Source organism: Lissotriton helveticus, chromosome 8 (assembly GCF_964261635.1).
Source record: "Lissotriton helveticus chromosome 8, aLisHel1.1, whole genome shotgun sequence".
NCBI lineage: Eukaryota > Metazoa > Chordata > Amphibia > Caudata > Salamandridae > Lissotriton > Lissotriton helveticus.
The window spans coordinates 315,802,917-315,816,808 of NC_136069.1; the positions used below are offsets into that span (position 1 = coordinate 315,802,917).

General features: G+C 41.5%; 1 protein-coding gene across 2 annotated transcripts in view; it reads left to right on the forward strand.

The window, feature by feature from the left end:
* The window catches only part of FGF9 (fibroblast growth factor 9), a 108,846-nt gene that overhangs the window by 1,646 nt on the left and 93,308 nt on the right, over positions 1-13,892 (forward strand). The gene's annotated exons all lie outside the window — the stretch shown is intronic.

Sequence of the window (13,892 nt, forward strand, 5' to 3'; positions counted from 1 at the left end):
TCCGGCTACACGATTTTAAGAGGTTCCAATAGCATGACACGTACAGTTTGACAAGCCATAAAGAGCTAGCCGAGCGTGGCTTCTCCGTAGACTTGCATATCCTGCACACTGAAGGCGAAGACCAATAAATGCAGAGCTAATTTTAAAAAGCATTTAACAATTTACTGTCTATAGACAGCTATTTATGACTCAGCAGTGAGATCTACTAATATTATGGTCCTAGCCGCTTTGAAGTGCGTGTAAGGAAAAACCAATGCAAATGACAGAGGGATTGCAGTTCTGAACTGGGCCAGGGTATCGGAGTCACCCCGCGGGCTTTTAAGGAAGTTTAGTTTACGGTAAAGAATTAATAATGCACAAAAGTAGTAACTTCACACTAGCCAGATGTCCCTGACATTTTAATATAGCGCACTTCTATCTATCATTTCTGAGTGCTCGTTATTCCTCGATCCCCCAATAACTGCAGGAGTTTAAAATAGCATATTAAGAGGTGTGTACTTGCTGCGCCCAGAATAGGCGCCTGTCGTGGGAGCCGCGTGGACACTCGCTTACGTAGGTGGCGTCAAAAGCGGCGTTTCTTGGGGCGGGGGTTACTAGCTCTATTCGCATCTTCCACCGTCGCAAGGCCTGCATGCAGCGTGCGCATTCATGGGGTAGGCGCGTGAAGTGCCTTGGCATACATTGTTCTGAGCTGGGAATTCCCTGCCTCAGAATGTCGCTGCTGCTTTCGCAGTGCTCCCCACGAATCTGATGACGGCCCCTGAGTCTCCCTGATCGCAGATGTTCAATGACCGTGGGCTAAATAGAGGGAACATGATAGATTGGGGGACCTGAAGAGTTGGTGTCCCCCTCCCTGTGTTCTCTCCCACGCAGGTGCACTTACCGAGATGCTCGCTGGCCTCTCTGTGCCTACTGCAAGCCCTGCTAATGGGAGAGTCTGCCTACACAGCTGCCGGGTTAGGGATGCACGCGCCGTCCTCAACTGCGAGCAGCCCCTAGTCCCCCGTGCTGCGGGGGAGGGACGGCCGGCAGTGCCTCGGCTGCTTTCATGGGGGAATTAGATCTTTGTTAGCGTTTACAGCAGGGTATTAGTGTCCTGGCATGAACTAAAGGTATCTGTTCATGCGTATTACACAGTGCACCTGCAGGTATTTGGATACACTTTGTTTAACCTCCAACTAACTGATATCATAGCAACACAGACCCATGCTTCGGAAAGATAGATATTTATTCACATATTAAAAGTTTCACCGATGTTATACGGACACCGCTGGCATTCTTAGGGCCTGAGATTATCATATACATGCCGCAGTCCAGAGAGGGCGGTTCCCTGGGAAAACAACAGTGTCAACGTCCCCGTTTCCAGGTGAATATCCAGCGCTCGTTTAATTTCTTCCACTGAATCCTGGCAGTGCAACCCTTGAGCAGCTGCTGCTCTCCCAGGACTTCCCTTAGCAACACACGGTCTTTAGAAGGCCAGACCTGCCCCGAACACTGGACTCCCTGCTCCGAATCAGCGTGCGCCAACAGGCCCCTAAAACCAGAAATATACGCAACCCCGAGACGACGCAGCCAGCAAACCCCGTGCTGCGTGATAATTGGTACCCAGAGAATGACCAGGTGTGACAGAAACCGCGGCATCCGACGTCTGACGTCAATAGAACGTTCACTTCACGTAGCCGCCTTCATGTCCTGAATAGTTCTTTGCTTCGTGCGTGAACGTGGAGGAGAAACAGTACTAGTCCGCCTTGACCGAAGGGCTTTTCTGTTAAAACAGCCACTCTGCCCAAACGCCAACATACTACAAATATCTCTTGGATGACGAGATCTGTGATAAGTTTGTGGGTGCCCCTTATCGTAATTTAAGACTGAACTGCCGACTTTGGAGTTGGGGAGTTCTAGTCTCAGCGTCCGCTCAACATCCTGTGAGTCTGGGCAAAACACGTAATACAACTTTTAAAATACCTCAACTTTTTGTGGTAAACTAGGCTCTGAAGCTTTAGGCATATGTTATTGTGGTATGGGGAAGCAGGGGCTGCGTTCAGAATCTGAAAAAGCGGAAGGCCTAGTTAATTTATTTGAGGATGGGTTAGTGAAACGGAGGACTTGAGACAGAAAGTAGTGCTGAATGCAAATATTTGCGACAGCGCTTTTTTAACCACTGGGAATTAACCTGATTTTCGGCTCCCCCCCCCCCCCCTCCATTTCCCTGTTGGTCTAGGGGGAAACCATCTGCAAAACGTCATGGACCCGTCCCTAATAACCAGGGTAGCCTTAGCTGCTAGGCTGCATTGCAGTGGAAGACATGCCAACCAAGGACATACACTCTGCAATAAATGTTCCATACAGGGCTGTGAGTGAGGAGTGAATTGTCAATACATTTCCATGGTCACTGGCCTTAAACCCAGATGGATGAAATATCACACTCGAACAGTTTAATTGTTCTCCTTTTCAAATCCTGCCCTGTGTTTTTTTTCCATCTAATATACGTATTCTCCAACAACTGTATGGAGTTTCCATTCTTTTAACAAGCTGTTTCATAAGACAGTTGGGTGGTACACAAACTTTGGGGTGGTGGAGGAGCAAAGGCCAACAAACACTGATGTTTAGCGTGTGGAGTATTTACAGTTTTAACCAATGTAAGTGGAAAGTATTTTGCTTCTTGTTAAATGGATCGTTGCCCACCCCTGGAATTTTCACCTTAATGCATTTTTATTTAGTGTGGCTTCATGTTACTGTAAAGATGAATTCATGGGAAACAATCTGTCCTATTCAATGTCCTTTCGTGAATTGAGAGATTACAGTAATCAGATAAACTGACACTATCCCTTAGCAGAAGTTTTTACTGGGCACTGCGCTCTTGTAGAGTTGTTTTCTGAAGTCTGGCGTAATACAGAGTGGTAATTGTTTAACCCAGTTGAATGAACATCTACCTGCAACAGCAAGATCAGATGTAACAAGCGAGCGGTGAACCAATCGGCTCACAAGGTGGATTTTCACACTTCTTTTCAATGATTTCCTAGTATTTTTGTCGTTCTATTTTATTTAGTTGGCTGGAAAAGCAAACTCTTGACTACAGTTGTTGATTGTCCATGCCGCAGGTGGTGTGAGCTGGTTGTGGTTCCTTAGCTGTGATATATATGAACACACCCTCAATCCACAGAATACATACTGTAAAACTTGTATTTGATCATGTCTGCTCAATAGAAATCTACTGTTCTTGTGATTTCATTCCCACACCTGCCATTGACTATGTTGATAGTCCGCAGTGTTCTCAGTCACTAAGCACTAGTGTACTGAGTGATGAAATATAGGTTATATCGTTCGAATGAATTCCACGACAGATAAATGGTGATGATGCTGTAAACTAGCATTCTTTCTTCATGTTTATCCCTTTTGCTGTGTTGATTAATTTAAGCCGTTGGTTGCAGGTGTGGTCCACCGGCACTCATATTTGGGGAGCAACTTATTTTTCCTCATCAGACATTCACCTTGAGCAAGAAAGAGTAAACTTAAAAGGGGAAAGAAGGAGACATATGGGAAAACAGTGATGAAGATAGAAAGCTGACATGCAAAGGAACGTTCAAGAGTAAGATAACAGGTCAGGGAGTGCCTGGTGGTGGATAAAAGAGAACATTAAGTGGACTGAAGATTACACAGCCTTGGTATTCGGTACTCATGATGTTCGTAGTGCCGGCCGCAGGCTTCTAAGTAAAACTTTGGGACCAGCACTTTTTTTTTTTTTTTATACAAATTAACACGCCCTGCTGTTAACATTAGAGTGTACTTGATACCAATTGCTTCAATGGGGTAGTACTGCCTCGTTATAGCAAGTAAGTTTGATTAGCATAGGAGTCAGAGGTGGGTGGGACGGTGGATTCACTTTTTCAATAAGTATTTATAAGCAACTGTCAACATTCTTCTCCCAAGTATTGGTACTCCAAAACCCATCATTAACCAATTTGCCACCCCGTGTGAACGTTGGTCTCTTTTTACAGGTTTTAAGGCGAGAAGTTTAACCATCTGCATGCATTCTGAGGTACAATAGCCAATTTCATTCGGTGCGTTCTAGAGGAAGATAAGTGTTACAAAGAACACATTACCAAAGCATGTGTATTCGGAATGAAGTGGCAAGATCCTGCCTGCTATTGCTTTATACTCGGTGCCGCACTTGGAGTTTCCTGGCCATGGTGTAGGTAACTTACACCCATTCCATGGAGGTTTGTGGACTTCCTTTTAACACAATTTGATCACTACACAATGTTCATGCTTGACACATCATTATTTTTCGGCACTCATGTTTATGGACGTTCGTGATGGTGGTTGATGCCTGGAAATCTGGCAGCTGGTCTGTCCAACAAGCCCTGTATTGCAACTTGCAGTTATTTGGTTTACACCTTTTCAGATTATCTGACAGATGATCAGTTTAACATATTAGCATAGCCATTAACTGACTTGATAAGGACAGCAGGGTTTTTGTAGTATGAAGTTAAGATGAACTGGCCTGTATTCAGGTTTACTTGACCAGGAGATGTTTTATTTGTGTGGCTTTGTGGCATTGTAATCTTACATAGAGGCCCTTTTTAATATAGTTTCGTTGCATTTTCTTTGCTTTAGAGCGGTGTGTGCCGCTAGGTGCACATCTCGTAGTGCTTGAAGCATTAAAGTAACATCATAAAGTAGACTAAGGAGACGAGGGTCACAGTAAAAGGAGGAATCTTTGAATCATAGGGAGATTTAAGTTATAAATCTAGTGATCACATGCAACATTGTTTTGGAGAAAAGTACTATTAGTTTAATCCTGAGATCACATATTATTGTAATATTTAAAGAAAGCACTTTCTTTATGGTAGCACCAGACACCACCATTGCTTCCTCGCGAGATTCAGTCCAGATTCAGGCTCTAAAACCCAGCTTTAAATACAGTTTCATCCATTGACAACCCCATCTCTTGGAAATCCAAGTGCTGTTTGCCTTTAGCGTATGTTTAAATTGTCTTTACTCTCTTTTTGGGCCTCTGCTGAGGATTGTGTATTGTGTGAATTTTCTCAGTCTTCACGTGTTTCATGTGGAAGAATAACTTCCACTAAAAGCAGTCGCACAGATGACACGGTTGAGGCTGTTTTGTGGACTTAGGTTGAACTTGATTTGCCAAATAATTTGTCTTTTCTAGTTGCATAATTTATTCGCGACTTCCCCATAACTTGATCCAATATCAGGTTTATTTCGATGTCCTTGAATTAGCAGCACAGATTGATTTGCATGCTCTCAGCTTTAGCTTGAGCTCGGCCAGTCTAAGCCTAACATTTTTTCTCCCGAAGTTACACTTCCGCAGAATCGCAATGTGTCTCTGTGATGCGAGTCTACAGGTACACTGCTTGAAAGAGTTGCCAGCCATAAAAGGAGACACTACCTGTTTAAAGAAGGTGCATTACTCTTATATCGTGGTGGCAACATTGAACATTAGGAACACACTTCTAATTAATCTAAAATGTTTTCAAGTTACTTCTACAAGAATTTGAAATATATTTTGGAAATTACTTTCTGAAACTCTCCTGATTAACTAGGGGTTAAGAGGAGTTTCCCTGCCCATCTCATGCCAGCTTATGTGTATATTTGACTGGAATGTTGTATCTTAATTCAGATATGAGGTAGTATTTAGGGATATTTTTTTAGAAGTGTGCTTCTTGACGGCTTATTCCATTTTAATTTGTTGAAGTGTATGATACTGAGGCTTCCCCCATGCCATGAGTGGTCAGATTTTGGGAAAACCATAGCTAGAGTCTATCCAGCTCTGACTCTCCAGTGTCGGAAGCATTTAAATTAACAAGGCCTTGTGACCAATGAGGCAGAAAGCACCTGCATGAAAAGTTTGGATGGGGACTTTTCTGACGAGGCAGGATATGGGCTGCCAAAAGGGAGCTTCTGCACCCACACCTCTGGAAAAAAAGGTTTCTGGGCAAAGAGCAAGAGACATTATTTCTCTATTTGGTAGTTTCCATACCCGTCTGGAGGCTGGGATTTTGTTTTATAACGCCAAGCTGTAGAACTCCGTCTTCTAAATTTTCGAAGTGCCTACACACTCACCAAGCTGAAGCTCTGTCTTGCTTGCTGATGTCCCTGTTGGAATGAATTGTACCTCCAGTGATGTTATGCCAGAACCACGACAAGCTCCACTGGAGCCGTGAGCCCATCTTGCTGTGAAACCAAGAACCTAGAAGTCCTGTGGAGGCAGTACATTATAGCTGTGTTGTCCAGCTGTTTCAGACCTTGAAGGAAACCAAGAACCAGTCCAGTCCAGGTGTGATGTCAAATGATAGGAATCCTGAATTCATTGTTTGCTCGCTACAAGTTTCTTTTTAGGAGCAATTTAGCCAGACTGGAAATATCCCTCACTCAAATCTCATTTACCTAAACAGATTGTCAGTGCAGAGATGGGGTACCAGACGCTGATCCTGTCAAAACCCCCTCAGAAGCAAGTAGTGCAGGACCTCCCTATTAGAAGTATCCGCGTAGACCTTCCTAGACGTGGTTTCTTTATCTCTGGTTCCAATCGTTAATATCCTGTGTTAACACCACTGGGCAAAAGTGTCAATACATTTAAATGTAATTTGTTTTTCATCACTAGTAAACCCGAATGAGAACATTTAATCACACTGAAATTTTAGCGTATTTGGCAAAGAACCTTTTCTTTTGCCAGTTTGAGCCTATTGCTGATCTGTTTCTACAAGTCCTGCTATCCGGTGTGAATATCCTTACTTACCGATGCCCTCTAGTGGGCACAGAGACTGTTTGCAGACTTTTTTTGTGATGACTAATTTGATTTTTAGGTCTGGTTCAAAGAGAAGCAGCCGTCAACCTATTTTATCAAGATCAAAAGTCCTTTCAGAGATCTTTGACTCTGTCTACATGTATTTTACCTCGAGTACAGCATGTGACTGGAAAGGAACTGTGTGCTTCCACTGAAAAAGTGCTTTATTGTACGGTTGCCTTGTGCGAATGTTTATGCTTGATACAGTAGGATTGGGGTGGGTATTCTTACAAGTCAATGATCAGGGGAATAGGCCTGACAAGTTTAATAAGAAACATTATGGGAAGGCTTTATTCCTAATTTGGGAAACGATATGTCAGATGCCACATGTTTTATTAGTTTATTATGAAGCATGACAACAAAATCAGCATGTTGATTTGTTTATTTTGAAAACATGTGTTCCTGCAAATAGACTGTTAAACCTGACAGCCCTTAAGGTGGTGTTCCCCCAAATCTTTTGCCTACTCACCCCCTGTTGCTGAAGTTCATTTTTATTGGCATTAGTACTTTGTGCACTGTACCACTGCTAAACATTGCTATAGTGCTTGTGGTCATTCTTTAAAACATGGGAAAATTGGGCTACACTTTATTGACACGTTTAATTTGCTTGTAAGTCCTTAGTAAAGTGGTACAACATGTGCCCAGGGCCTGTAAGTTAAAAGTTACTAGTGAGCCTGCAGCACTTATTGTGCCACCCACTTCAGTAGCTATTTAAAACATGACTCAGGCCTGCATTGCAGCTTGTGCATTTTTAAAGTGCCAGTTCAATGTGACAAAATAAACCTTTTGCCAGACCTCAACCTCCCTCTTAATTATATGGAAGTCACCCCCTAAGGTAGGGCCTAAACAGCCCACATGGCGGGGTGCAGCGTATTAACAAAGTTGGATATGTCCATTTGAATTTTTCCATGTCCTGGTAGGGAAAAACTTCCACATTTATTTTTCACTGTGAAGCCTACCTCTCCCATAGGATAACATTGGGTTATCTTATTACATTTAATACGTGATAGCTTTTGTTTGAGGGCAGGTAGAAAAGTCATGTTTGGTCTCAAAATAGTTGTAATTTAAAATCCTCTTTAATGATAAAGTTGGATTTTATGTCAAAATTCTGAAAATGCTATTTTAAGAAAGTTGGCCTTATCTTGTCCTAACCATTTGGTGCGTGTGCCCTGGGTCATATGACAGTAAATAGCTTGCAGTTGGCTTTTGTATATTCCTCCCAGACAGTGAGACAAAGGGGTACTAGGAGTTGGTAGGAAGGACCATCCTTCCAGGATCGGAGGGACACAGCTGTTCCCAGCCCCACCTACATTTCAAAGCGGATGCTTCATCACACTGACAAATAACTTGGACACCAGTTCTTTGTCACCCTAGACCTCTTGGAGCCTGGGCAGAGGAGGAAGGAAATTCAAGAACTGGATGCGGGTGAATCTCTAGAAGTTTCTCCCACTTCAAAGACTGGCACCATTTATAAATATAATACCTTAAGACTAACTCTTCAGTACACTCCTGGACACCCAGAAGGACTGCCTTGTACTAAAGAGGAGTGTCCTGCTGCTTGAGGATTACCTAGTACTTCACAGTACAGCCTCTCTGCTTGAAGCTTGACTTGTACCCTCAGGGGACTGCCCTGCTGCTCGAGGCCTGTTTTGCTGCTTGATCCTAGGCCTGCTAGAGTGATTCCAAGGGCTAGTTGGCTGGCCTCCTGTTCTGGGCTACAGGGACACAAAAAAACTCCAACAACAATACAACAATGAGTCAGCACCTGGATCCTGCCTGAAGTGATCCCTGTATTCCAAGAGGTTCCCCACCATTCCTGGTCTCTTGGAAGTGGTGCTAGAGGTGCCCTAACAGCCAAAATGAAAACTTGGGACTAAAACATTTTGCACCAAAAAGTAGCCTGAGAACCGACAGCAGACCGGGACCTACCTGCTTGTCAATCTGCCCACGGTGCATCCCTGGTCGTCCTGACTTTGCGTTTGTTCCAGCTATGTTCTTGTGAGCAGCAGCAAATCCTGTTCAGCTGGTCCTCTTCAGAAAGGTATCTGTCCTCGAGGAGTCCTTATTCGCTGTAGCCTGCAGCTTAATCATGCTGGAGAATTTTGACTTCCAAAAAAGTGACAAAGTCTGAATGTTGAAATCTTCACTGCTACTTCCTCCAGCTGCTCCTCAACGACAAGGCCTCCTCTTCCTCCTCGGACACCGCACACTGCCTTCCACCACTGAACGTTATCCTCTCAGACATTTTTCTTCGAAATTCCTTCTGAGTCCAAAGGTAAGCTGAGACCGGACACAATACACCTCTTGTATCTGAACTGCTCTCCGTTGCGGTCGGCCATAACTTTTGAATTTGTCCCAGTCTCACGCTTCTAGATTTCTGCAGTCAGATCTTTGAACGATATTTTTCACACAAAAAACGTTAAAAATTCACAACTTTGATTCTACTGATTGGATTTAATTCATTTTGGTGTCCTTTTATTTATTTATTATTTTTCTATTTTTCTAAATTGGTGTGAGATTTTTCAAGAGTCGTTTTGCACTCTGTTTCAGTGCTGCATAAATACTTTACACATTGCCCCTAAGGTAAGCCTGCCTGCTGTTGTGCCAAGGTACCAGAGTGTTAAACACAGGTTAATTTAGTGACTTTTTGTGGTTCACCATGACAAAGAATGTGGTTGTTGTTTGAGAAGCGTTAACACGCCCCACAACAAACAATCAATTTCTTACATAAACTTTTACTGGTGGGTTTCTGTTAGGCTGAGTTGGAGTTTAGAAAGTTAATCTGTTGTATGGATTCTCACTGATTATCCAAGTGTTTAGCCTTCTTTAAACCTCTAGCAAACCATGGCGGTAGATTATGTACACTGTAAACATTCTTGTTAGGCTATCTTCTGAGGGGTTGAATATTGTTTTGCCTACTGTAATCTGGCACACATTTGCAATTATAAGACTGTATACATGACAGTTGGTTTTTGTTTGGCAAGCTTATGCTCAATACTGTAGGCCTGAGTATGTCAACAAGCCAATGATCAAGGCTATGGGCCTGACTCATTCACTGAGAAAATTCATATCTAGTGCAACAAGTCTGATTTGTTTATTATGTAAAGTTATAACATAGGCAGTAGGCTTGACCTACCTATTGTGAAAAACATAAGTTAATGTACAGGTGGATTATTACTGTAATAAAACCTGCAGGTGAATTTTGGGTATGGAATCTCACAGATTACCTTAGCAGGGAAACATTTTGGTTTAGGTATATCTACTCTTGAGAAAGCCTGGGAGTAGCAGTTTTATGATGTGATAATCCTTGGTAGGCCCTTTTAGGAGGGACTATATGTTATTTTGTCAACTGTTATTTGTAATTTAATGATTGTTTTACTGATGATTTCCTTGTGAGAAAGATTATGCTTAATGCAGTAGGCCTGAGTTGACTATAGATCCAAGCCATTAAAAAAAGCTATATGCCTAATGGCTTCATTAGTTAAGTAAATTGCCACAGGTCTAATCTGTTTATTGCATAATTACAGGACCGTCCATAGACTTGACATAGTTATTGGTAACTCCTATGTTAAAGCTAATATGCTATTAAAGGTGATTGTTATCAGACTATATTAAAGTCTTTACAGAAACAACAAGGTGATGAAGGGAATGCTTGAATAAATCTCAGTCGCTCGGGCCGCATCCCAATCCATTGCTTTTCATCCACCATTCCACTTCAGTTTGGACCCTGCCATATGCAAATCAGTCTTGACCCTGCTCCCCTTGGGAACATTCCAGCTGAACTACTAGCCCAGGTCCTCCCTGAAACTCAACACAAGCAACCTAGGACAGGTTTAGCCCTAGTTGGGGCTCTTTAATAAAAAAACAATAAGGTGATGGATGGAATTCTTGAATTATTCTCAGCCATTGGCAATCGCTTTGGCCGCATGCCAATCCATCATTTTTCACCCACATGCCACCTCAATTTGGACCCAGTCATATGCATATCAGTCTTCAGGGGTGTGGAATTAAATAAGATATTCACTTGTCCTTCGTGCAGGTTGTTTCATAAATCTACTTGTCCGGGAACATAATCCACTTGTCCCTTTTGTACCATGTAGTGCATCAACAAATTATGGAATTAATCTCAATATATAAGAGCTCTGATGTAACCTCTCTGATTATGCCAGGACTCTTGCTATAGTAGGGTTTGAATACTAGCAATTCCCTTATGTTGGCATCTTTCCCAGATCAGTTGATGGTAGTGGTAAGCAACAGATGCAGGGTTGGAATGCCCTTTTAAGACTGTGCAAGCCTACTAATTTGCATGTTTAAACGGCTTTCACCAGCTCTTCTCTGATCATTTCCCTTACTGAGGAAGGTACGAAACTTACTTCTGACAATGGCAGAAGTAATACTAATTCTAGGGTTAGGAAAAAAGTGGTTAGAAGGAAAGGGAACTTGTATATTCTCAATAGATTTTCACATGAGCAAAGCTACACATGCATATTTGCTTGTGCTAAAATGCAGTTCCCAAATATTTTCTAGGAGTATGATTTCTTGGCCTACTTCTGTAAATTCCTGTGAATTCACTAAAGCTATAAAATGCACTAATGCAAGGACACATACGATAGGTGCACTTTCGAGACTTTCTTTAATAATTGGGCCACTAATTAGTGTTAACCAAAATTGTTTGTGTTCTATCGCTCTCTATATCCATCTATCGCCAGGCTTCACTGTGAGTGAAAGCATTCTGCTCTTTAACAAGGAGCATATCTGCATACAAAGTAGTTTTGTTCACTGTCAGGAACGCAATGTGTGCTTTTTGCCAATGTCTGTTATAATGGTGAGAGCCTGGCAGCTCCCATAACAATAAAGTTTTACAAAAACAAAATGCCAAAAAAAGACGCGCATTGACATAACTGAAAGGCTGACCACCAGTTTCCTGTAATCTTTTTGAAACTGGTTACACTGATTTTACATTATAAATATTTTTGGGAAATACTTGCATGCATCAACACATTTTACTAAATGATGCTTCAAAGAAATGGTGCCCAAACTTCAAAGGTAGTTTAGCAAAGCATTGTTTTTCCTAGTTGCATTTTTTTGTGAACATTTTATTTTGAAAGCAAAGAATCATCAACCTGGTTATCAAGCTTCTGCAAATATTTGCATCTAATCAGAAAGCATTCTGGGAGCATTATACTTGGTCTCATATTGCTAAACTTTACAAAAGTATATACACATTTTTATACTTGAACCACTGTCAGTAGTGCAGTCCGAGGTTGAAGCATTTCATTAAAATGCTAACACTAATAATAAAAGCTTTGCATTGATAAACCACAAATGCATTTTTGAACAGCATTAACATATGGACTCAAATATACCTTCACTACAGACAATGCCCTTCCCGGACTCATAATGCACTGTAAACTGGCAGCAAAAGGGTTTGTGCTGCAGGGGGTCAGGCCTTCTTGTCCCTAGGACACAATAGGCATGAACACACATGTTTGTCCCAGGCATCGTGCTAGTGGAATTCCACAACCTTTACCCTGCTCCTCCTGGGAACAGTCCAACCCGAAATGCCAGTCCAGGTCCTCCCTGATCACAAACAACCTAGGACTAGTTTCCCCCTAGTTAGGGACCTCAGCCAGGTATAGATTTTGTTACAGTAGCACAGTGAGCCCGTGACCCATATTGGGGCAAACCCTGTGCACTTAGGACGTCAAATACAAAAGCAACAAGGTGCTGGATGGAATGCTTGAATTAATCTCAACTGCTGGCAATTCTCGGGTGCATCCCAATCCATAGTTTTTTGCCCACCATGCCACCTCAGTTTGGACGATATGCAAATCAGTATTGCCCCTGCTCCAATAGGAACAGTCCAGCCTGAACTGCCAAGCCATGTCTTCCCTGTACCAGAACATAAGCAACCCAGGACCGGTTTTGTCCTAGTTATGGGCTCATCAGCTGGGTACAGCTTAGCGGGTGAATGAAAGAGTGAATGATTGTGTGGCTCAATGGATGCATGAGTGTAAGAATAAGTGACAAAATGCACTTGTGATGACGTATTGAGTGCCTAAACTCACTAATATACGAAGAGGCACTCTGTTATTAGCCAGTTCCATTGACATTGACATTGCTGTTTCCAGTTGAATAGTTTAGTTAAACTGTTAATGAATAATTGTTTCAATTTCTTATTTTTGTTAGTTGGTCACCATTTGTTTTTTGTAAATTGTTTGTTCCCATTTTTTGGATTAAACCTTCTAGGGACTAGTCACAAAGGTAAACTTACACGCAAATACATCTACGCGTGTAAATTTTCTTTTATGCTTTTGAGTAAATTTACTATTCTTGACTAGGCACCATTAACGTTACTAAAAAGTGTAGATTTAAATGTTCCTTCCTCCTAAAGCAGGGTGGTGAAGTCAGTAAAAACATCATATGTGTTTAAAGTTACTACTAGTAGTGACTTTATAACTGTATTTGTCGTTCTACACACTTTGCTGAGACATCTTATATTGGGGCGGAGATGTCCCTATAGTAAAGTATAGGAAAATGCATAATCGTTCATTAAAGTAAAACAAAATAGGCTAAAAAAAGTTTCATAAATGTTAAAGTAAATTAATTATATATAATAACTGTTAACGTAGTTTTGAAATACATATTTAATTCAAGGTTATTAAATCACAAGTATTTTGAAAGGTTTATTTATAAAACACATAAAGCAAAATATTTATACTTTTTATGTATTAACTGCTTCGCCGCGGTGCACATTTTGACGCGTGTGCTGACCGGCCGTCCAACACACACGCCCACGGTGACGTCGGACAATGGCCGGGGGCCGTTGGATGCATGAAAGTGGTTAAATGTTACTAAAAGTTGTGCATAAATACGTTATATAATTAACTTTTTAGAAAAAACTTTACATTTGCTTCCCAATTAAATAAAAGGTAATTAAAATATTAAAAAAAAATTGTATAACTTATATTAAGATTTGCAACATTAACCTAAATCTATACATATTTTTTAAAGGTTTAATAAATGAATTTATTGTAATACATTTTTCTTACTGTGTTCTATTTTAAGTCATTACCTCCTT